This window comes from Puma concolor, chromosome D4 (assembly GCF_028749965.1).
Source record: "Puma concolor isolate L17-30 chromosome D4, mPumCon1.1.hap2, whole genome shotgun sequence".
NCBI lineage: Eukaryota > Metazoa > Chordata > Mammalia > Carnivora > Felidae > Puma > Puma concolor.
The window spans coordinates 40,775,429-40,799,545 of record NC_141679.1 but is presented as its reverse complement, the minus strand read 5'-3'; the positions used below and the strand labels follow the sequence as shown (position 1 = coordinate 40,799,545).

General features: G+C 40.8%; 1 long non-coding RNA gene across 3 annotated transcripts in view; it reads left to right on the top strand.

Moving 5' to 3' along the window:
* Positions 1-24,117, top strand: part of LOC147574817 (uncharacterized) — a 92,695-nt gene that overhangs the window by 43,364 nt on the left and 25,214 nt on the right. For all 3 annotated transcript variants that reach the window (XR_015243555.1, XR_015243556.1, XR_015243557.1), the window contains exon 4: positions 22,421-22,609. This is a non-coding gene — a long non-coding RNA (uncharacterized LOC147574817). The remainder of the gene's footprint in view (positions 1-22,420; positions 22,610-24,117) is intronic.

Genomic DNA, 24,117 nt, shown 5'->3' with positions numbered 1-24,117 from the left:
ATGCTAAAGGAATCCTCTTTCTCTGCATCTTCACCAACATCTGTCATTACCTGAGTTGTTAATGTTAGCCATTCTGACAGGTGCGAGGTGGTATCTCATTGTTTTTTTGATTTGTATTTGCCTGATGATGAGTGATGTTGAGCATTTTTTCATGTTAGCCATCTGGATGTCTTCTTTGGAGAAGTGTCTATTCATGTCTTTTGTCCATTTCTTCCCTGGATTATTTGTTTTTTTGGGTGTTGAGTTTGAGAAGTTCTTTATAGACTGTAGATACTAACCCTTTATCTGATATGTTGTTTGCAAATATCTTCTCCCATTCCATCAGTTGCCTTTTAGTTTTGCTGATGCTTTCCTTCACCGTGCACAAGCTTTTTATTTTCATGAGGTCCCAATAGTTCATTTTTCCTTTTGCTTCTTTTGTTTCCAGAGATATGTTGAGTAAGAAGTTCCTGCTGGCAAGGTCAAAGAGGTTTTTGCCTGCTTTCTCCTCGATGATTTTGATGGATTCCTATCTTACATTTAGGTCTTTCATCCATTTTGAGTATATTTTTGTGTATGGTGTAAGAAAGTGACCCAGGTTCATTCTTTCGCATGTCACTATCTGGTTTTCCTAGTACCATTTGCCAAAGAGACTATCTTTATTCCATTGGATACTCTTTCCTGCTTTGTCAAATATTAGTTGGCCATATGTTTGTGGGGTACATTTCTGGGTTCTCTATTCTGTTCCATTGATCTATGTGTCTATTTCTTGTGCCAGAAACATACTGTCTTGATGATTAAAGCTTTGCAATATATCTTGAAGTCCAGGATTGTGATGCCTCCAGTTTGGTTTTCTTTTTCAGGATTGCTTTGGCTATTTGGGTCTTTTCTAGTTCCATACAAATTTTACGATTGTTTGTTCTAGTTCTGTGAAGAATGCTAGTGTTATTTTGATAGAGATTGTATTGCATACGTAGATTGCTTTGGGTACTATTGACATTTTGACAAGATTTGTTCTTCCAATCCAGGAACATGGAATATTTTTCCATTTTTTGCTGTCTTCTTCAGTTTCTTTCATAAGCTTTCTATAGTTTGCAGTGTATAGATTTTTCACTTCTTTCACTTCTTAGGCTTATTCCTAGGTATTTTCTGGGTTTTGGTGCAATTGTAAATGGGGTTGATTTCTTGATTTCTCTTTCTGCTGCTTCATTATTGGTATATAGAAATGCAACTGATTTCTGTGCATTGATTTTAATATCCTGAGATTTTACTGAATTCATGTATCAGTTCTAGCAGTTTTTTGGTGGAGTCTTTTGGGTTTTCCATTTGGAATATCATATTGTCTGCGAAGAATGAAAGTTTGACCTTCTTGCCAATTTGGATGCCTTTTACATGTTTGTGTTGTCTGATTGCTCAGGCTAAGATTTCCAATACTACGTTGAATAACAGTGGCAAGAGTGGACATCCCTGTCTTGTTCCTGACCTTAGGGGGAAAGCTCTCAGTTTTTCCCCATTGAGGATGATATTAGCAGTGAGTCTTTTGTATATGGCTTTTATGATCTTGAGGTATGATCCTGCTATCCCTACTTTCTTGAGGGTTTTTATCAAGAAAGGATGATATATTTTGTCAAATGCTTTCTCTGCATCTATTGAGAGGGTCATGTGGTTCTTTTCCTTTCTTTTATTGATGTGATGTATCACATTGATTGATTTGTGGATATTGAACCAGCCCTGCATCCCAGGTATAAATCCCACTTGATCTTTTAATAGATAGGTGAATAATTCTTTTAATATATTGTTGGATCTGGTTGGCTAGTATCTTGTTTAGAATTTTTGCATCCATGTTCATCAGAGAAATTGGTCTATAGTTCTCCTTTATAGTGGGTTCTTTGTCTGGTTTTGGAATCAAGGTAATGCTGGCCTCATAAAATGAGTTTGGTAGTTTTCCTTCTATTTCTATTTTTTGGAACAGCTTCAAAAGAATAGGTGTTAACTCTTCCTTAAATGTTTGGTAGAATTTCCCTGGAAAGCTATCTGGCCTTGGACTCTTGATTTTTGGGGAGAGTTTTGATTACTAATTTGATTTCTTTCCCGGTTATGGGTTTGTTCAAACTTTCTATTTCTTCATGTTTTAGTCTTGGTAGTTTATATGTTTCTAGGGATTTGTCCATTTCTTCTGGATTGCCCATTTTATTGGCATATAATTGCTCATAGCGTTCTCTTATTATTGGTTGTATTTCTACAGTGTTGGTTGTGATCTCTCCTCTTTCATTATTGATTTTATTTACTTGGGTCCTTTCCTTTTTCTTCTTGATCAAACTGGCTAAGGGTTTATCAATTTTGTTAATTCTTTCAAAGAATCAGTTCCTGGTTTCATTGTTCTGTTCTACTGTTCTGTTTTTATTTTTTTATTTTGATAGCATTGATTTCTGCTCTAATCTTTTTATTTCCCATCTTCAGCTGGTTTGGGGTTTTATTTGCTGTTCTTTTTCCAGCTCTTTAAGGTGAAGGGTTAGGTTGTGCATCTGAGACCTTTCTTCCTTCTCTAGAAAAGCCTGGATTGTTATATACTTCCCTGTTATGACCACCTTTACTGCATCCCAAAAGTTTTGGGCTGTGGTGCTATCATTTTCATTTGCTTCTATGTACTTTTTAATTTCTTCTTTAACTTTTTGGTTAAACCATTCGTTCTTTGGTAGATTGTTTTTTAATCTCCAAGTATTTGTTGTCTTTCTAAATTTTTTCCTGTGGTTGATTTTGAGTTTCATAGCATTGTGGTCTGAAAATGTGCACGGTATGATCTTGATCTTTTTGTAATTGCTGAGGGCTGATTTGTGTCCCAGTATGTGATCTGTTCTGGAGAACGTTCCATGTGCACTTGAGAAGAATGTGTGTTCTGCTGCTTTAGGATGAAATGTTCAGCATATATCTGTTAAGTCCATCTGGTCCAGTGTGTCATTCAAAGCCATTGTTTCCTTGTTGATTTTCTGCTTAGATGATCTGTCCATTGCTGTAAGTGGGGTGTTGAATTCTCCTACTATTATGGTATTATTATCAATGTGTTTCTTTATGTTTATGATTAATTGATTTATATATTTGAGTGTTCATGTTGGGGGCATAAATGTTTACAATTGTTAGATCTTCTTGGAGGATAGAACGCTTAATTATGATATAATGCCCTTCTTCATCTCTTGTTACATCCTTATTTTAAAACCTAGATTTTCTGATGTAAGTATGGCTACTCTGGCTTTCTTTTGGTGGCCGTTAGATCATAGATGGTTCTCCATCCCCTTGCTTTCAATATGAAGGTGCTTTTAGGCCTAAAATGAATCTCTTGTAAACAGCATATAGATGGTGGATCTTGTTTTCTTATCCTTTCTGTTATCCTATATCTTTTTTTTTTGAGGGATTGAGTCCATTGACATTTAGAGTGAGCACTGAAAGATATGAATTTATTGCCATTATGTTGCTTGTAGTGTTGGGTTTCTGGTAGTGTTCTCTAGTCCTTTCTAGTCTCTGTTGCTTTTGGTATTTTTGTTTTGTTTTGCCTTTTCTCCCTTCAGAGAGTCCCCCCCTAATTTTCTTGCAGGGCTGGTTTAGTGGTCGCAAACTCCTTTAGTTTTGTCTGGGAAACTCTTTATCTCTTTTTCTATTTTGAATGACAGCCTTAATTCTTGGCTGCATTTTTTTTCTGATTCAGCACATTGAATATATCCTACCACTCCTTTCTGGCCTGCCAGCATCCTAATTTTCTAATCTTCTATACTATTCTTGGCTTTTTCATTGTACCTTTCCAACCCTCATAATGAGATTTTAAAAATTTAGCTGCACGATTTTTCAATTTCAAGAGTTCTTTATTTTGATTTTTGATTTTTTAAAAAAGATTTTATTTTTAAGTAATTTCTATACCCATTGTGGGGCTTGAATTCACAACCCATGCTCCACTGACTGAGCCAGCCAGGTGCCCTGGTTTCTAATATTGTATTTTTTCTTTCTTGTTTTCATGGATGCAATATCTGTCTTTAACCTTTAGCATATTAAGTGTGGTTTGATATTGATCTTCTGTGTTCTGTATTCACTCAACCATTTGTTCAGCAAATGCTTCTTGAATACCTGCTATGTGTCTGGCATTATTTCATGCTTAGAGATACAGTACTGCATACAACATGGTCCCTGCTTTCATGGAATGTTTATCCAAGAATTTTTTTAGCCTGAGACATTTATTGAGAATGAGATGGCATGGGTACTTAGACGAGAGAGATCAAGAGTTAACTTTAGGAAATGTATTAGTTTGCTGTTGCTGCTGTAACACATTACCATTAACTCAGTGGCTTAAAACAACAGAAATTTATTCTCTAATGGTTCTGGAGGTCACAAGTCCAAAATTTGTTTTACCAAGCCTGCATCAAGGAATAGGCAAGGCTACATGTGCTCCCTAGGGAGGTTCTAATGGGGAATCTTTTGCCTTAACTTTTCCAGATTCTAGAATTTCACTCCTTCCATCCTTTGGCTGGCCCTTTCCACCATCTTCAAAACCAACACCTTGAGTTTTACTTTAGGCATCATTAGTCAATATGTCAATGCCTTCTTCTCTTATAAGGACATTTGTGATTACATTTAGGGCCATTTAGGATAATCCAGGATAATCTCCCCATCTCAAGATCCTTAACATACAAGGTAACATTTACTGGTGCCGGAAATTAGAACTTCAAAATCTATACAGTCCATCATTTAGCCTCTATAGGCACTTTGAATTTGAGACACTTCTTAGACATTCAAGTAGAATGTCAAGTGGCAGCTGGTATGTTAATTTGGAATGAAGGAAAAGGTCAGGGATAATCATCAGTTTATAGATAATATTCAAAGTTACAGGTTGGGGCACCTGGGTGGCTCATTCAGTTAAGCATCTGACTTCAGCTCAGGTCACGATCTCACAGTCCATGAGTTCGAGCCCCACATCGGGCTCTGGGCTGGTAGCTCGGAGCCTGGAGCCTGCTTCAGATTCTGTGTCTTCTCTCTCTCTGCCCCTCCCCTGCTCATGCTCTGTCTCTCTATGTCTCAAAAATAAATAAAAACATTAAAAAAAATTTTAAAGCCACAGGCTGAATGAGATCACTTAGCAAATAAATACAGAGAAGGAATTGAGGATTACTAAGCATGGGTAATTCCAAGTAGATGTTGGAAAGTGAGGAGAAACTAATAAAGTAGACTAGTGAGTAAAAGCTAGTGAGGTAAGAGGAGAACCAAAAAAGAAAGAAGGGTGATTCTGAGAATATCAAGAAGAAAGTAAGTGAGAAACTGTATGAAATTGATAATAGAATCAGGAAACTTGATGTCCTTAGTGATCTAATTGCAGTTTTGGTGGTCTGGTCATTGCCTGACTTGAAATGGGCTGTTAAGAATGGGAGCAGAGAAAATAATATAGCAATAATAGATAGCCCTTCTGAGAGTGTGGTGTAAGGCAGCAAGAGGCACAGAGCAGAGTAGCAGGAGGAAAAGTCGGTGTCGAGATTTTTTTTTTTTAAATCAACTTTATTAAGGTATAATTTCCATGTAATAAAATGTACCTATTATAAATTTACAGTTTAATGAGTTTTTTACACCTGGGTAACCACCACTGCAATCCAGATTTATAACATTTCCATCATCTCCAAAACTTCTGTATACTCTTTAGCAGTCAGTCTGCCCCCATGCCAGGTAACCGCTGATTTTCTTTGTCATAGTGGATAAGTTTTGCCTGATCTAGAGTTTCGTATAAGTGGACTCATGCACTATGTAGTCAGTTTCTTTTGTTCATCATAATGTTTTTGAGATCCATCCTCTTGTGTTTGCCTCTATTGCTTTTTATTGCTGAGGGGTATACAGATATATCACCTTTGATTATCCATTTATCCATGGACATTTGGGTTATTGGGACATTCTGTCTTGGAGCTATTATGAACACAACTGTAATAAAACTCATACACAAGTGTTTCTATAGAGGTAGGTTGTCATTTATCTTGAGGAAATATTTAGGAGAGCAGTTACTGAGTTCTATGGTATTTTATGTTGATTTTAAAAAGTATATGGTCAATTGGCAAGAGGTTGTACCATTTTACAATCCCACTAGCAATGTATGAGAGTTCTACATCTTTGTCAACACTGATATTGTTACTTTTTAAAATCGTAGCCATTCTAGTGAGTGTATAATGGTATATAATTGATATTTATTTATTTATTTATAGTTTACTTATTATTTACTTAGAGAGAGAGAGAGAGCGAGCGAGCAGGGGGGTGCTGAGAGAGAGAGAGAGAAAGAGAATCCCAAGCAGGCTCTGCCCTGTCAGCATGGAGCCCAACCGGGGGCTCGATCCTATAAACTGTGAGATCACGACCTTAGCCGAAATCAAGAGTCAGATGCTTAACAGACCGAGCCACCCAAGCACCCCTCATTGAGATTTAATTTGAAATTCCCTAATGATTAATGATGTTCAAAATATTTTCATGTGTCTATTTGTTATTTGTTTATCTTCCTTTGTGAATTACCTATTGAAGTATTTTGCTGGTTAAAAAAAATGGGTTATGTGTCTTCTTTTTTTTTAATTTTCATTTTTATATTTTAGAGACAGCACAAGCAGGGGAGGAGCAGAGGGAGAGAGAATCTTTTTTAATTTTAATTTAATTTATTTTTAAATTTACATCCAAATTAATTAGCGCATGGTGCAACAATGATTTCAGGAGTAGATTCCTTAATGCCCCTTACCCGTTTAGCCCATCCCCCCTCCCATGACTCCTCCAGTTTGTTCTCTGACCCTCTGTTTGTTCTCCATATTTAAGAGTCTCTTATGTTTTTGTCCCCCTCCCTGGTTTTATATTATTTTTGTTTCCTTTCCCTTATGTTAATCTGTTTTGTATGTTAGAAGTCCTCATATGAGTGAAGTCATATGATTTTTGTCTTTCTCTGAGGTATACACACACACACACACACACACACACACACACATACATACACCACATCTTCTTTATCCATTCATCCATCATTGGACATTTGGGCTCTTTCCAAACTTTGGCTATTGTTGATAGTGCTGCTATAAATATTGGGGTGCATGCGCCCCTTTGAAACAGCACACCTGTATCCCTTGGATAAATACCTAGTAGTGCAATAGCTGGGTAGTAGGGTGGTTCTCTTTTCAGTTTTTTGAGGAACCTCCATACTGTTTTCCAGAGTGGCTGCATCGTTTAGAGGGAGAGAGAATCTGAAGCAGGCTCCATGCTCAGCCTGTTGTGGGGCTCGATCCCACAACCCTGGGGTCATGACCTGAGCCAAAATCAAGAGCCAGACATTCAACCAACTGAGCCACCCAGGCACCCCTGGTTGTTTGTCTTCTTATTGAGAAGTAAGAGTTCTTTTCTGGGTACAAATCCTTTGTATATTTTCACCCAAATTGTGGTTGACCTTTGCATTTTTTAATGTGTCTTTCAAAAAAATTTTTTTTAATTTTAACTTAAAACATATTATCAACTTATTTTTTTAAGGTTGTTCTTTTGTTTTTGTCTTTTATGTTTTGTGTATGAAAAAATCTTTGCCTATCTATGGTGGTAAGAATGTTTTTGTATGTTTTCACTTGAACTTTTATGGTTTTTGCTATTATGAGTAAATTCTGTGCATACAATGAGGTTAATTTTTGTTTATATAGATATCCTTCTGTGATTCTTTTCTCAGAGAATAGCCTTATCATGTTTGTCAAAAATCAACTGACCGTATGTCTAGGGGTCTATTGCTGTTTCATTTTTCTATGTTTATCCTATGTGAACATTAATTCAGCTTATCCTAGGTCTTGAAATTGGGTAGTGTAAGGCTACAAACTTTACTCAAGTGTCTGAGGATCCTTGTCTATCTTCTCATTAAAATGATAATCTCTTAAAAGTACACTAGAAGTGGAGATAGAGTACGTGGGCTTAGGGCTATGATCTAACGTTTTCATCGAGAGAATGACTATATAAATATCGGTTGAGTTCTCTCCCCTTTCATGCTGTTCGGTTTCTTTAGATAGGTACATGTTACTATCTTTCCTACAGAGTATATGTCTCCCAGCAGCAGGGTAAGGGGATGTACACCCAATGTTTACTAGGAAGGCCTTCCTTCATCCCTGAAGCTCCGTGTTTCAGCCCAACCCTCCACTAGCTGCTACTTGTAAGTCTCTCTGCTCTATTTTCTTCAGAGATTAAACTTCCAGTCTCCTAAGCAATGGGAGGACAGCCAGGGCCTGTCTGCAGAGAAGTAAGGAAAGGAGAAGGGCCCTTAGTGTCTGATCACTCCTTTCTTTGTGTACAGATTTTCCTTCTTAGGTTTCATTCCACTTCCTGGTTCCTGGTGTGTCCACTCCTTAGCCTTTCCGAGGTACTGTGGGTGATTTGGCTCTGTTTTTAAAATAATTTTTCTCTTAGATACTGGATTTTCTCACTTACTGGCAGTCATCTCTTCCCCATTTTTTTCTTCGTCTTTGTGCATTTTTAGTTCCTGTAATTTATTTTAGTGGCACTTCAAAAGGTGGTAGATAAGTGCCATTCTTCATTTCACCCTGCTATGTCAGATGTACCTTTAAGGTAAAGCTCTTTATTTTTTTAATTGAATTGAATTGTTTTTACAGTTTATTTATTTTGACAGAGAGAGAGAGAGTGAGAGCGAGAGAGTGCATGCATATGCACATGTGTGTGCAAGCTGAGGAGGGACAGAGAGAGAGAGGGAGAGAGAGAATCCCAGGCAGGCTCCACACTGTCAGCACAGAGCCTGTCGCAGGGCTCAAACGAACTGTGAGATCATGACCTGAGCCGAAATCAAGATACTTAACTGACTGACAAACCCAGGCGCCCCGGTTTGTTATCCTTTAAAGGATGCTTTGTAAAATGCCTGTCGCTGACTACCTGATAATGACTTATTTTTCTACTTGCTCATTGTCATTGTCCTGCTCTCCAACCTGCAAATTCTGGGCTGGGTACCTTTGGGCCCTGGGTTCTGAGTTCTTTGTTCTTCTGATGTTGCACCAGTGGTATTGCATGGTGGTGACAGATGTTACTTGGGTGATTTCTATGCTTTTTGGTATAGAGAATAACTTCTTAGCTAGAAATGATTTTCCCAGAAGCATAGACAACATTAAACATCACCTTAGACTTGAGCAGGTCTGCAGGATGTTTCCTACTTTCACGGAGTCTGCGTATGCATATTCCCTGTTTTAAACAATGTGTGTAACTCACATCAACTAGAGCCCTTGTTCCTTTCATATCTAGTAAGTTTACTTGAGTGCCTTGAAACCATGGTCTGTAGAAATCTATCACCAGCAAGATTTCTGAAAATTCACAAGGAGCTCGCATTTGGAAGGTCTCTGACAACTGCATCTGTGTTTTTCTTCTGGCTACGTTGCTACAGCCTAGATGTGAATTGAGACCTCTCCAAATTCCAAAGCACCACCCTCACTCAAAGCATCTGTAAGTATTGAATTGAAAAGGGTTTTCACTGAGTAGAGAGTGACTTGAGAATAATTTGATTTGGGGAGAGGTTGAGTGGAGAAAAGTTTGAATTGTACAGAGATTAAGTTTCATTAAGATTGAGTTCTGCAGAGAACTAATTGAATAGCATGGTAGTGGATTTGAGTAACATATGGTTGGATTAAGGGTCATATTTCACATAGTAGAGTAAACAAACAAAAGTCCACAATAAATTCTCCAGAATCCTTTTGGGCCCCTCCTTTTTTGGCTGGCAGGGGGCTTTCTGTGTCTTTCTAAAGGGAAAAGGGGGAAGGGCTTTATCACAAGTATTCTCTTTGCTCTCTCTCTTTTCCCTTTCTTTTTCTCCTCTGCCCCCTCCACTCATTCTTTTTTCTCTTTCTTTTTCTTTTTCTTCTTCTTCTTTTTCTTTTTCTTTTCCTTTTCCTTTTTCTTTTTCTTTTTCAGAGAGAGATGGAGGGGGGAGGGACACAGAGAGAGGGAACAGAGGATCCAAAGCTGGTTCTGAGCTGACAGCAGAGAGCCCAATTTGGGGCTTGAACTCCTGAACCTTGAGATGAACCATGAGGTCGTGACCTGAGCCAAAGTTGGAGGCTTAACCAACTGAGCCACCCAGGTGCCCCTCCTCCACTCATTCTAAAACAACAAAGAAACTCCTTTCCTTGTTTCTCTTACAGCAATTTCAAGCTCTTCTTGGACAGCCATATCCTTACTGTTTGAATTTATACTCTGAGTGCTCATCAAAGGTTTCTCAGAGACTATTCCATTTCTAGGAGGGTATGATAAAAGCTGCTACAATGATACTTTTTTCCTACCCTGTTACATTAAAGTTAACTAGTGATAAATTACTCTCCCTTCTTTCTTTCTGGAGTTCATTGAACAGAATGCCAGGAGCGTATTAGTCAATATTGACGTGGAGGACAAAAAAGAAAGGTCAACGTGTGCTCTTTGGAGAACACTAAGGCAGATATACTTGTCTGTCAGCCTGTATTGGTATAGTCCTCTGTGGTTCCAATCAGTGAACTGGTCAAAATAACAATGGTAGTTTTTCGTTTTTGTTTTTAATGGAAATATAATGAAAAGATGCTGCAATACTTTACTGTCACTAACACCACACATGTAAACCTCTGCATATGTATTTATGGAGTTATAAAATCCCCCTGGGTAAGCCTGCAAGTAGCTGAAGTAACAGTTCCCACATTAGATCTAAAATTCCAAAGCAAATTAATGTAACAGGCAATGAATGTTTACTAGGTGCTTAGCACTGTGCTGGATAGAAAAGATGTATGAGTCCCAGTTCTTTCCTTCAGGGAATTTCAGAATCTTACTAGTGGAGTAAGAAATAAGCAGAACTAATTTTAGATAATATGCAAGAGCATAAACTTAAGGGTGAAATCGTGGGGGTAAAGCTCTATGTTATGGGACTTTGGAGAAGGGTTGTTATGGTTTCCTCAAACTGAAAGCCTGTGGGAGGGAAGTGGGGCTTCAGCTGTGCCCCAGTGAGAGGTGATGGGCGTATCAGGAGAGGACAGGATTTGTACAGAGCTAGGTTTGGGGGGATGGTTGAAAGAGGGTGAGGAACAGTTAAGAAGATGAGATCTGTGGTGGAGGAGTATTTCTTGGGGAACACTAATGGTTGAGGTCAGCTAGGTCAGGGGAGCATTGACCGGGTTCTAGGGCAAAGAGACGGCGTTGTCACACAGAGAGGAAGAAGCCGCCAGGATCGGACTATACAGGAAGAACAAACAATGATGAAATTAACTGTATAGATACATTTCCCAGTGTTGTGCAACTCTGTTTGATTCCACAATGCTTACAGGTCTTCCTCAGCAAAAGGAGGGAGAAGGAACTTTTCCTTTCTCAGCAAGAAGGATGTGAAAGGAAAACATTTTTTTAAGAACTTAAATTAATTTGTTTTGCATAATGATGTGGATTAAAATAAAAAATTGCTGTTGACTCTGTGCCAACTGTGCCTGCCTGTGTCTGTTGAGTTGTCAGTCCACCTTGCAATGAAATCCATTTAAAAACTTATTTTCTCTTCAAGAGGAGCGGGCTCGTGAGGCTTATTCTGCGATGCTGATGAAGTCTCCAGGGAGGTGCTCGTGCCATCGGAGACCAGCAGCAATTAGTCCCTCAGAGTGAGGAAGTTTCTCCTGTTCACTCTATTCTTTGTGTAGATTCTAATAGTTCTTTAACAAAAGGCTTATCTTGTTTTGTTTTTTTGAAGGACTGAAGTGTACTTACAATTGCATTTCAGTCTTTTCAGAAGAGTCTGGCAGACTGAGGAGGCTGGAGATGGTCGGAGGAACATGACTGCAGGGATGAAAGGCCAGTTTTGACCTTCAGAGGCTCTCAGAGCTCTTACTTTTTAAGAACCCATCCCAAGTCATTCTGACACGTGAAAATGCACCCGTGTCCTACGATACATTTCCTTAATGTGGAAATATTATTTGAGCTGATGTAATGTTACATTTGGTAAACATTTTATTTGAGTTTATAGATTTTAATTTTGCAGGTTTGAAAAAATTTTGGAACAAATACCTTTAAAAAAATTTTTTTTTAAATTATTTTTGGGAGAGAGAGAGAGAGAGAGAGTGTGTGTGAGCAGGGGAGGGGCAGAGAGAGACGGAAACACAGAATGTGAATCAGGCTCCAGGCCCTGAGCTGTCAAGACACAGCCCGACACGGGGCTCGAACTTGTAAAGCCGCGAGATCATGATGTGAGCCGAAGTCGGCCGCTTAACCGACTGAGCCACCCAGGCACCCCCGGAACAAATACTTTTTTTTTTGTCTGTGCTAGGTCTCAATATTTGCAGAGGCTATTGGCCAGATAGCTGGAAGGCCATGGGCACTGTGTCTCTAATGCCCAGTGGCTAAAAAGCCCTGCAGGAAGGGCCCTTTGCGAGAGTTTTCTGTGGAGGAGGAGGAGAGGGCTGCCATCCCAACGCAGATGCTAGTAGTGGGCATGAGGACCCTGGGGCTGGCACTTGTACCCTCCCCTCCCAGCACTACCTCCCTGAGTTCCCATGGGTACCCAGGGAGAAAGAGGAGAAGTGGCTTCTGTGTTCCCTGAGAAACCCGTTTCAGCTCTCTGACTCTTCAGCCCGCCCCCCCCCCCCCAGCCCCAACCCACTTCCTAGAGTTGCACATGGTGGACACAGAGCTTGCTTCTCCCTCCTCACTTCTGTATTCCCGTATTCCTGCAGCCAGAATCGAGAGTCTGTGCTGGGCAGATCCTCAGGGATCTGGGCCCGGGCGGAGGGGCTGTTCCCAGTGCCATGGTGTGGCTGCCGAGGCAAAAGTATCACAGGGGAAGGAGTGGGCTTAGATTTAGCAAGCAGGAGGAGAGGCGGTGGTCAGAACGGACTGGAGAGCATGCGAGAGCCCCTCTGGAGAAGTGCAGAAAGAATTCAGAGGACCTTTGTGAGGGATTGGATTCCTGCCCAAGTGGTATGGAGAGGCTAACAAGCCTATCACCTCTTGACGCTGAGGTGTTAATGTTGGTGAGATCTCATCTGTAGCCATTGGCTGGGGAGGTTGGGGGCACACTCCGGGCCCATTTCTACTGGCCTGCTTTCTTGACTTCTTTCCTTCTAGCACTTGGGGCTCATTCATTCATTGAACATGCTTCAAATTACATGTTAGATGCACAGATGAATAGTCTGTATGCCTCGCTTTTAAATTATTCTTGAATTCACGGGCAGGGATCTGGGAATGTAAGTCTGTGCTTGGAAATTGTTGGCAGAGTAGCTCCAAACACTGCCTGGGGCAGGAAATAATGGCTAAAGGATTTTAGGGGAGTTTTGAGTTAGCTCTTAAAGGAAGGATAGGAGCTCAACGAGTTCATGGGTGGGGTACATTGTACCCAGGAGCACAGGTTCATCTCCATAGCAACCATAGTAACAAGCATGTATTGAAAATTTAGTAGGTGCCTGGCATCTTCCTAAATCCTTTACAGATATTATTTCATTTACTCTATCAGAATTCATAGACTGGAAGGTACTTTGCGAGTAAATGTTGACTGAGATGATAGATATTTTCTCTAACTTTTTAAAAAATGTTTTATTTATTTTTGAGAGAGAAAGAGAGAGACAGAGTGCGAGTGCTAGAGGGGCAGAGAGAGAGGGAGACACAGAATCCAAAATGGGCTCCAGGCTCTGAACTGTCAGCACAGAGCCCGACAGGGGATAGTACTCGTGAACCGCGAGATCATGACGTGACCCGAAGTCAGACACTTGACTGACTGAGCCATCCAGGTGCCCCTCTAACTTTGCTTTTGAACCCTTTAAATGGCTTAACCAAGCCATTACTTTTTCTGTTACCTGCCTGTAGCATTGCATTTTATTCGTTTTCTTACCAACATACTTACACATCTGTGTTTTATCCATTACTGTCTAGCCCACTCCATTGGCAATTAACCACACGCTCTCGGCACCTCTCTTGGATGGTGGAATTTGTCAAGTGTATGTCTCTTCCCTGCAGTAAGACCGTAGGTTCCCTCCTTTGTGACCCCAATTAGAGTCACACCCAAAGTAGGTATTTTTTTTTTTTTAGGACTTCTTACCACTTTGTCAAATTTTGTCTAAAAACTGTAAAGCAAAGGAGTGTGATTTTTTTTTAAGACACAGAACAAAAACTTCACATGTCTTACACGGCAGCCATGTGGTGTACATCCAGTGCCCAGTTTACAAACTCTAATATAGAACATATTTGAAAAGGCTCCCAGCTAATCCACACTGAGAATATCTATGCGCTTTTAGGGGGATTTTGGCAAGGGTGTTTCTTTTCCGGAACAGGTGGTGAAGCTAAATTTGTGTGGTGTGCCTGACATACTTGGAGCCTGATATTAAAAGACTTCAGTGGCTGTAATGAACAGTTCTTCCCTTCTTTGTTTACAGGGAATCGGGACTTTCTCTGGGGTGTTGGGTTTCTGTTTCTGCCCACGGGCTGGCTGGAAACTGTTCTCAGCCTTACATTCTTCCACAGGGACAAACAGCTGGGCTGATGGCGTTGGGAAGCCTTGCTGCTTGGCTGTGACATGTGGTCCTTAGTTCTGACATTGGGGTCAGACTTGATTTCAGTGATTCCTTCAGGTCACCAGGAACAAGAGAAATTTCTGTAATTTCTTCCAGATCCCCCTGTTTATGTTACAGTGCTTCCGCACAGTGTTCCAGGGTGGCAAGGTGGCAGGGAAGGGGGTGAGGGTGCAGGCAGGGCATCAGTTAAAACAGGGGAAGAGTGCTTACTTGGCTGGATTTGAAAATCTTTCAGGCCGAAAAGCAGGACTTCCGGCATTTGTTTGTTTGTTTCTGCTAAAGCAAACTAACGCCCCCAATTCCACTCATGATGGAAAGTGAGGCTTTCCTGCTGACGAGTGCTGCTTGCAAGGACTCAGGTCCTTGAAGCAAGCCAGATTTGGTTCTTTCAAAGTGTAGATTTTAGACAGGCTTCCTTCCAAGGTCAGGCTCCAGGGTGCTAGTGGGAACCGAGTGGTAGCAATGCCTTTGGTGAGTGGGATGAGAGGTACCCACAGTCCCGGTGCCGCCTCTTGGGACTTCAGCTGGGAAGTGTCAGAGACACAGTGTTATCTCCATGGGCTGTTGACAGTGAGTGGTTGCTTCCCACGGCAAACCTGAGTCCAGCTCTGATCTGCAACTGTCAGAATCGTGCTTGCATAATGGGGGTTTGTGGGATGCCTCTCTGTCCTTCTAGCTGTTTATTGGCTTTTAATTCAAGACCAGGAGGCCTGAGCTTTCAGCATGACGTGGCACAGGTTTCTTCTAGGCATTGAAGAGTGAACACTCGGTTGCGTTTAGCACTCTCTGGACGCCAGCCTGACCTCCTTCTGATACACTTTCTCCTTTTGGTTTTTGCGGGCGGCACCGTGTAGTCCATAAGAACCTGGGCTTTAGATCCATACAGATTGGGGTTCACGTAATGGACTCTGGTATTTCATGATGTGACCGGATCACGAATTAGTTGTGATACAGATTCAGCTGTTGTAGCAAAGGACACAGTAAGGTGGCTTCAACAGAATAGAAGCTTGTGTCCCTTCTGCATAACAGAGTACGTGCTTCAGGGTTGATGAGACAACTTTATGGCATCTCCTTTCTTGTTGTTCTATCAGCTTCTATTTTCTGGTCCAAGACGTTGCTCCAGCTCCCACTGCCAAATCTGCGTCCCAGACAGTAGGGAGGGTTGAGTGGTTGTGAATCACAGAGTCAGGAGATGGATGCTAGAACATCTAAGAAGAAAGGAGCTCCTGGCATCCTTTGAAGGTGTTGTGGCCTTCAGCAATCAGTGAGGGACACTGACGTTTGGTATGTGATAAAGCTAGAAGTCTTCTACTTCTGAGTTGCTCTGATTTTTAGAACAAACTAATTTTGTTGCATCTGAGACCTTGATGTGAAATCTATGCCTCTTTCCTGACGGTTTTCATTATTCTGGTTGATTACAGTTGCCATCCATTCTCACTGCGTAAGTTTCGTCTTTAATAATTAAAGGTTTATTGTCATTGCATGGCCTAGAACCACAAGCCAGACTGCAACACTGGTCCAGGGTGCCAACTATTGCCTGGATCTGTGGCCTAAGGAAACACGGGCACAGCAGTGAGACCACACAGAATGAAAGCATCCTCCACAGACGTGCCCACATGGGGAGGGGCAGCGGAGGGTCAAGGAAGGTCTCCCTAACTCCCGAAAGGTATGGGAGCTGACGGCCTCTGAGGCTGACACGCAGCTTGGAGCTAGTTCTGATCCTGCCCAGCTGAGTTGTTTTCCGCATCTTATATGGTGAAATAATTTGGTGACTTGTAATGAACATTCTTTAAAAATGGAAATAGAATAGAAAACACCAGAGTGCATCATAGATAGTAAGAGAAATGTGTGGTATTTATTTTAATTATATATCTCTATATGTTTGTGTGTGCTGAGTCATGAGGGAAATGTTTTTCTTATCATGGGTCATGGTCAAAAGAAGTAGGAAAGCTCTCGCTCTAGCCTACGATGTACCATGTTATCACTGCAGAGCCATTTTTCTGTGGTTTGTTTTAATTTTTCTCGATCCATATAAGACTCTGATGATGGGGAGGTAGGCATTTCTGAGTTTTGTCATCTGTATCTGCCTCTTTTCACAAGATGGGCTGATGTCACCATAAAGGCTGGATAACACAACCAGCTGCATGCCACAAATAATTGTTGAGCATGAATTGCATGCAGACACTGTGCTTGATGGTAAGGGAGGTGTCTAAAACCCTTTGCTTCCCTCCAGAGAGTCGGAAACTAGTGATGGTGGCAACAGAGAATTCAACCACAAGACTCACCCAAGTAGAAAATATAATTAAACGTTGATCTAATTGTCATGACTTCACTTTCACATTTTAGTTTAGAATTAAAAATTCAGTTAAATGAAAATTTTAATTCAGGTAATTAAAATATTCTTATTGCCAAGATATCAATTATTTTTATCAGATACTCTTTCAATTTGAAAAGGTTTGAAATTTGGCGTGGGCAGAGGTTTGGTACGGTAGGTACTTATGCATTGCTGATGGGGATATAAGCTGGTATTGTCCTTTTGGAGAGCAATTAATGGACAGTAATTGGCTTAAAAATACGGTCTTTGTAGTAATTCCATTTCTAGTTTTCTGTTAAAAAATCAGATATTTGGATAAAAATTAATATGTAAATGTATTTATTGAAGCTGTTTTTTACAGTAAAAAATTAAAAACAGCCAATGATTCATAAAGGGAATTTAAGTTAAGAGATACTACGTATTGCTAAAGTCATATTTTCAAAAAGTGTGTAAAGATACTGGTGTTTACATGTACTATAAATGGCAAAAGTAGGGTCAAATACTAAACAGGCAGTATGATCACAATTCTGAAAACCAAATAAAAAACAGCTCTATTTGTGCACAGGAAAAAACCAGAAAGCCCATCAATGTGTTAGGTGTTTAGCCTCCACAGATTGTAGGGTTTGGGTGATTTCTGTTATCTTCCTTCAAAGTTTAATACATTTTATGCAGTATACACTTTTTCATTTTATAATCATAAATAAATAGTATTTTACAAAAAACTACAAAATTACATCAATGCTAACATGCTAAGTCAAGTATATTAATTTTAGAAGAACCTTCCAAGGACTATAATACATCTTTTTGGATTTCGTGGGTAGTCCTAATATTTGCCTCCTTCCTTCACTTTGCCATTGGGGGAGATGTTTGCCATGGCAAAAGAAATGGTTAGGACAGTCACTTGTTTCCTTTTCTAAATTTAGCTTTTAAGAAGAATAGAATGTGAAATGTCTGCTAAGCAGTTGGCCCCATCTGTATACCTACTTACATTTCTTGGAATCCATTGGACTTGGATGGCTAGACCAGGACTAACCAGAAGACCTTCACATGTCATGGGACAAAAACAAGCACTGGGACCAAGCACGTGTATAGATTATTTAATGACTCTCCACCCAGGGCAACTTTGACCCAAGAAAGACTAAATTGCCTTTGAAAGAAGATTACATATGTACAATATATACATGATATCTATCTATCTAGATATATGACATATGTAATATATGTTATATATTTTTGGCAAATTCTCTAAAGACAGAAAATGACAACTTCTAACAGTGATTAAGCACTTCTTTAAGGTCAATACCCTAATAGTTCGACTAAATTCACTTGTATTACCTCATTTAATTCTCACAGCACCCCATTACGTAGTTCCTACTACTATCCCTGTTTCATATACAAGGCATCTAATATCTAAAGAAGCTAAGTAACTTATCCAGAGTCCTATGAACAGCAGGTTCCAGAGCCAGGCCCAGGCCCAAGGGAGGCTAGAGTCCAAGTTCTTGGACTCTGCTGTTCAGCATTCCTGTGTGTGCCCTCTTATGCCCACTGAGACCCACGGCAACATTTGCATATGGGCTAGGTAATTGTTTTTAAGAATTTCAGTGTCAGAAGAGACTTTCTATCATGAGACTATTGCTATTATGACTAAATTATTCTGAATTGATTAGTAATGCCAGATGCCTTCAGGTTCATTCTATTAAAATTAGCTTTGCATATTTCTGCCCTATACTCAGTGAAACTCCTGTTTTAATCTCCTTTCAAATCCAGAAAGAAAAAAAAAAAGCAAAATCATTTTATTGCCAGTAAAAATCTTCTAGGTTTAGTCAAAGCAAGTTATAATTTCTGGTGCTCCTGGGCTCATTAGTTCTTCCAGATGGTGCATGTAAACATGGCAGGAGCTGCAAATTGTGTGGAGGCCGAAATGTAAATCAAGAAATAAGTATTCATTATAATTTGTATGACAAATGGAAAGGCTATAAAGCGAAACAGTGCATTGCTCAATGAATTTCATTCCATTACTTTTGGGATCCTCCAGAGACTATTTTTGGAAATGGACTTCCCTGATTTTGTCAAGGTCAATTGTCATTATAATGTTTAGAGGAGTCCTAACCATAGTTCAGATATATTTGGGATATTGTAGTTGCTTTTTTTTTTTTTTTTCCTGCTCTTGATGGTCGATGGGCTGATTATAGTTCTATGAGAAGAAAAGGGAGAGAGGAAATGTTACCCTAAAATTTTGAGGGTTGTTTGAAAAGAAATAGGAGGCTAGTTGCAAATGTTTCCAAGCCCACTGCAGCGGAAGTGATGGTGTCCTGCCCCGAATCCCCCCTCCCTAGAACAGAGGTTCTCATTCCACTGTCCTGCTGGGAGTATTGATGGCTGGCAATTCTCAACCGAGGCCCTGAAGAGTTCTTCCTAGTCCAAGGTCACGTGTCTTCTAGGCAGCTCATATCTATTGATATGGAAGATAGGGGTCTAGGCTACCTATCTCACCCTCCACCCCTGCCTCAAGTGAGGACAACTATGAATGGTGACCCTGGTTCCAGAGTTTCTTACAGGGTTTGGCCGAGGCCTTTGCTGCAACTGAATCACAGTTCCACTTTCTGCCCAATTTTTAATAACATTTTATCCTCCAACATAAGCAAGAACATGAGGTGGTAGAAAGGGCACCAGACCAGGAATCAATCAGGATACCCTGAGTGTAATGCAAGCCTTGCCACTGTTAAGTGTTAAGATCTTGGACAAGTAATTTGTCTTTTTTTAAATGTTTATTTATGTTGAGACAGAGTGAGAAAGAGAGAGAGTGTGCAGGGCAGGGGCAGAGAGAGAGGGAGGGAGAGAGAGAATCTCAAGCAGGCTCTGTGCTGTCAGCATAGAACCCAGTGGGGGGCTTGATCTCATGAAGTGTGAGATCATGACCTAAGCTGAAATCAAAAGCCGGACACTTAACCAACTAAGCCACCCAGGCACCCCAGTAATTTGTCTTTATGTTTCTTATTTTTCTTACCTCTCAGGGGTAAAGCTTGGCCTGGATTAACATTCTTACCCATAGGACTTCCCCCAGTGGGTGTCCTTTGACTCTGAAATTTTACATGTAAGATCTATACATTTTTTTTTTTTTTTCTGGCGAGAGGAGCCATAGCTTTCATGCATTTCTCAAAGGGCTCCACAAAAGCCTTAGGTGATTATTGAATCATCCCTGACTCCAGCTAAAAACTGATGCCTCTATGCACAGTATGTGAGTCAAGATGAAAATTATTCAGCATCAGTGTTTCTGTGTAGAATCCATAGCAAAGAGGAACCTTTACTGACTTTGGCTCTGAGGTAGCAGGACTAAGTAGATGTAGACAAGAAATATCAGGGTAGGGAGAGTGGGAGCAGCTACAGAAATAGGCAGTATTTTTGTCCTTCACGGAGGGCATTTGTAGAGAAAGCTTCAGAGAACTCTTTCATTTGATTCTCAGGAGGTGGGGATTGCGAAGCTCTGCTTTAGCAATCTGAGCGTTATCTGCCTGCATCTCAAAAATCATACCTGTAACAACAGCAAACTGGCCTCCAGCCTAGGGGATTTGAAGAGTACCTCTTTACTTGGTAGCTTATAGAGAGAAGAAATATTCCTCAGAAAGTAGCATTGTAAGGGATAGGACTTCTTCTACAAAAGGGAAAATGTGAAAGGATGCCTCAGAATGTAGCATGGGTAGGATTGTTTCCCACCCTTGGAAGTGGTAACCAGAGGCAGAGAAATCACTCGACGAGGATGTGGGAGAGATTCCTGCCCTAACCCATGGTGGGACTAGGCTATCTTACGGTTGTCTGGGTCTGGGTTTTTCTGAACCTGGTGAGGGTTCTGGTCCATGATCGTTGCATGCGCAAGCTAAAATCAATAGAAGGGCGACAACATTTAAATGCCATGCAACGATGAAAAAGAGATAATGAAACTAGTCAAGAAATAATATCCAATGTCCCCATGTGGAAACATCTGTCTGTGTCTGTATGACACAAACCTGACGGATCCAGGTGAAATAGAGTTTTTCTGTTCATTTGTGTTTTTTTGTTGTTGTTTTTGGTATACATCAATACCTTGTGAAGAAATGTTTTGGTGCACACCCAGAGGTGGCTGACATATCTTACTGAATAACAGGAGGCATGGGGCAAAATAGATAGGAGAATAACTTTTTTTTTTTGATTTTCCTGCATAAATAACACTGAGCGCTCTACGCCGATGAGCAAGCACCGAGATGAAGCTGTCTTGCTTTATGTTAGAGAAACATTTCTTGCCAATGTGTACCATGTTGCAGTGTTTGTGATCTCTGCCAGTCTCCCAGTGACTTCTTCACTTACCTTGAACAATACAGTGAGCCTACTGAGCTTGTAGGAACTTGTTTCTCCAACTGGAGGTGTGGGGTGCCTGGGTGGCCCAGTTGGTTAAGCGTCCGACTTTGGCACAGGTTATGATCTCGTGGTTCGTGGGTTCGAGCCCCGTGTCAGGCTCTGTGCTGACAGCCCAGAGCCTGAGCCTGCTTCAGATTCTGCATCTCCCTTTCTCTCTGTCCCTCCCTCACTCATACTCTGTCTCTCTCTAAAAAATAAATAAACATAGAAAGATATTAAAAAAAATAAAACTGGTGGTTTGGTTTTAGGGGCCCAGTATTGATACCTTGGTACAATATTGATACCTTGGTACATTGATCCCCTTGGTACATGGTCTTAGATCTCTTGGGGTCTCTCTGAGGCATTGTATTAGGCTTTCTACTTGTGTCAGTTATACCTAATTGCTGGTATTTCACTGAAATTAAACTGTCTTTTTATTTTTTATGAATTTCCAATACTTCTGTCCATTAATCTTCTGTTAGCAAATTCATCTAAGAGCAGGCACGAATGGTTTTCCTTTTCTTTTTTTAAAGTTTATTTATTTATTTTCAGAGAGAGAGAGTGCGCAAGGGGGGAAGGGGCAGAGAGAGGGAGAGAGACAGAATCCCAAGCAGTCTCCATGCTGTCAGTGGGGGTTGAATTTACAAATCATGAGATCATGACCTGAGCCAAGATCAAGAGTTAGATGCCCAACCGACTGAGCCATCCAGGCACCCTCCTTTTCATATTTTTGAAATGAGGTCTACAAGAATCTCTAGAAGCACATCATTTATTTTTACTGAACCTGATTCTTTTAGCCCTGGGTATTACTTTATAGTAGCTTAAGTTAATGAAACTGTCTTTAAAATTTTTTTTAATGTTTATTTATTTTTGAGAGAGAGAGAGAAAGAGCATGAGCAGGGGAAGAGCAGAGAGAGGGGGGAGACACAGAATCTGAAGCAGGTTCCAGGCCCTGAGCTGTCAGCACAGGACCTGACGCGGGGCTTGAACCCACGAACCGTGAGCCCATGACCTGAGCCGAAGTTGAATGCTTAACCGACTGAGCCACCCAGGCACCCTGAAATTGTCTTTAAAAGCAAGTAGTTCTCGATAGAATGTGTTTCTTCTAAATTATGAAGTCATTATGAATATCACATCATCATATATAAGGAGATGGGCTTGCTGACAGATTTGGAAAAGAGTTTCTTCCTGAAATATTCATTAGATCAATTCCTATTTTTGTAACTTTTTTTTGCAGGATACCTCAAAATGCATCAAGCAATACTGGAATAGAAAGTGACTGGGAAACTGCCTGCAGAACCAAAGACATCAAAATGTAGCTATCATAACTCAAGTTAGCTCTTACACTGACCCTGGTTACTGGCAGCAATGGAGGCCTGTTCTTTATATGTATCAACTCGTTGGATTCTCACAACTTCCTCCTGAGGTATTTGTCCCATTTTATGCACAGTAACCATTCCATGAATATTTGCATAAATCTGGTGATTCTTTTTTTCTTTTGCCATCAATCACCTTCCCAACATCATGGTGAGGCCCTTCTCCCCTTTCTGTCTCTCTGTCTTTCATCACCTCCTCACCATCTTCATGGCCTAGGTCCGGCCTGCATTACTGAGGTGGCCTCTGAAATGGTATGTCATTCTCTACCCTGCAGTTGGCTTGGTTTTTCTAACTCCCAATAATGCTCCTACATTAGTCAGGTTTTTTGTTTGTTTGTTTGTTTGCGGGCGAGTGAAACAAACTATATTAAGCAAATCAGGAAATTTGTTGGCGCATCTCACTGGGAAATCCAAAGATAGGAGTTTGGTGGGAGCCCCGGCTGGACCTAGAGTTTCAGATATACCCACTGCTGGGTATGTTGGTCACTGACAGGCCAGGACTCAGATTCTACCAGCGGCACGACCAGGCAGAAACAGAACATCTTCCCACACGGTTTTGGCAACATGGTCCCAAGGAAGACCACAGGCCTATCGATGACTCAATCACTGATGCCGCAGTCACGGGGGCCTTTCGTTGGGCTGACCTGGGTTACCCATCCATCCCTGTGGTGTGGAGGATGGAGTCAGCCCCACCCAAACCCCGTGAATGGGTTCCCTTGTTAGCCAGAGAGGAAAAGGGAGCCTTGGCAGGCAAACACAACAGATGTCCATGACATTCCGTGTTTAAAGTCTCGCACCAGCTTCCAAATGTCTTTGGATAATCACCAAACTCCTTAGCGTGCCATATAGCCTTGTCTACCTGTATGGTTTTATTTCTGCCTCTCTTTTCCTTGACATCTTTCCTAAGGGTCAATTTAAGCAGCCTATCACAACTTCCTTCTAGCCTGTGATACCTTGTCTGTGATTCTGTAGCATCCTAAACCTCGGTATCCTAGCCCTGAACACACTTTTTTGGTGTAATCACTGTTTATCCGCCCTGAATTTACTAACGAATTCTCTGCCCAAGAGCTTAAACTATACCTATGCCCTAACCCTACCCTAGTTCAAGTCCATCAGATTCATGGGGGTGGGGAATGGGAGGAATGTCTGTCTGTCTGGGTGTCTATGTGTCTATGTATCTATCTCACTCTTCCTAATCTCTTCAGGTAATTTTGAGACGCAAGTAGGCTTGAGAACCACTGAATTATACCATTAATGTTCTATTTAGATCTAACATTCTGTGATTCTAGCCCAAGATTTGGTAGGATTAGGTCTTCTGCTTTCCTCTTTTCTCCCTTCCTCTTTCTATTTCTGGCCATTGCATTTAGAGAGGTCAAAGCCATAGTTCTATTTAAAAAAATCAATACAAAATGGCCTCATTTTAATTTTAATTTACCTTCGGTGCTTTGAAACTGTCTCAGTGACACTGAGATTATCTGAGGTATTCAAGAATGAGTTACTTTGTCAGCTGCCCCTTTATACTAGCTCAGCCCAGCCTCTGCTCGTATGGGGCCCAGCT